The following is a 1,215-nucleotide window of genomic DNA, read 5'->3' as shown; positions in this document are numbered from 1 at the left end:
TCAACCGAGAACTTTGATCTCTGGTGACGCGAAAACGCACTTGTCGATGTTGGCGTAGAGCTTGTTCGCTCGCATCACGTCCAACACTCGACGGAGGTGTCCTAGATGCACCTCCATGGCCGTCTTGCCTCCCTCGGCACGGCTATGGACGAAAATGTCGTCGAAGTACGTCTGTACGAAGGTACGCAAAGGGCGGAACAATTGCGTCACCAGGCAATTGAACGTCGCCGGGGCGTTAGACAAGCCCTGCGGCATGACGAGCCACTCCCAAAGCATGCCGCTTGGAGTGCTTACCGCGGTGAGCGGGATGTCACTCTCTCGCATCAGGATTTGGTAGTATCCGTCTACCAAATCCAGCGCACTGTACAGTACGCTCCCGGCCATGTTGTTCAACAACACATCCTTTCGTGGGATCGGTGTTTGGGCCGGCACCGTTGCGTTGTTCAGCTTGTTATAAGCGTGAACCAGACGCCACTTTCCGTTCGGCTTACGAACGCAGAAAGTCGGCGTCGAGTGCGGGGATTTCGACTCCCGCACCATGCCTGCCTTCGCTTTCGCGGCGAAGAAGGCATCAATGACCTCGCACTGTTCGCGCGGGAGAGGCCATTGCCTCGTGACACAATACTTTGTGCCGGGCACGAGATCAATCTCGTGCCGTACGCCTCGATCCGGTGGGAGTTGGGTCGGTGGGTGTTTATTCACCACGTCCGCATACTCCGTCACCAAAGGATACACCGGATCCTTGGGGTTCTTGAGAATCTCAGAACCCAAGCGCGCCTGACGCTGTTTGTTCATGTCTTCCAGGACGTTCTCGTCCAAGACAGAGGAGGAGTTCAGCTCCTCCTGAGTGGTCTCAGGTCTCATGAGTACCATCTCAGCGATCTCTCCAGCCTTGAGGTTGGCCAGGAAAGACTCAGCCGTCCTTTCCTCGAGGTTCAGTATCTCTGCAACCTCTGGCAACGGTTCCAAGTGGACACCAGATGCCTTGACGGGTAAACCCGTCTCGCTATCGAAGATGTGATAACACTCTTCCACCGGCCTTGTCGGAGGAGCCCGGGCCCTGGACTCCGAGTCGCTTGAAGCGACGTCGATCGGAACGAAGTTCGGATCCGACTTGAGGGCGGCGGCGGGCGTCTTTGCCGACGGCTTCTGTGACGGGAAGCTTTGCTGCCCACGTCTAGGATGTCGTCGCTACGACATCCGAGGCACTCGTGG

Source organism: Phytophthora infestans, genomic scaffold (genome assembly GCF_000142945.1).
Source record: "Phytophthora infestans T30-4 supercont1.14 genomic scaffold, whole genome shotgun sequence".
Taxonomy (NCBI): Eukaryota; Oomycota; class Peronosporomycetes; order Peronosporales; family Peronosporaceae; genus Phytophthora; species Phytophthora infestans.
Note: the sequence above shows the minus strand (reverse complement) of the source record.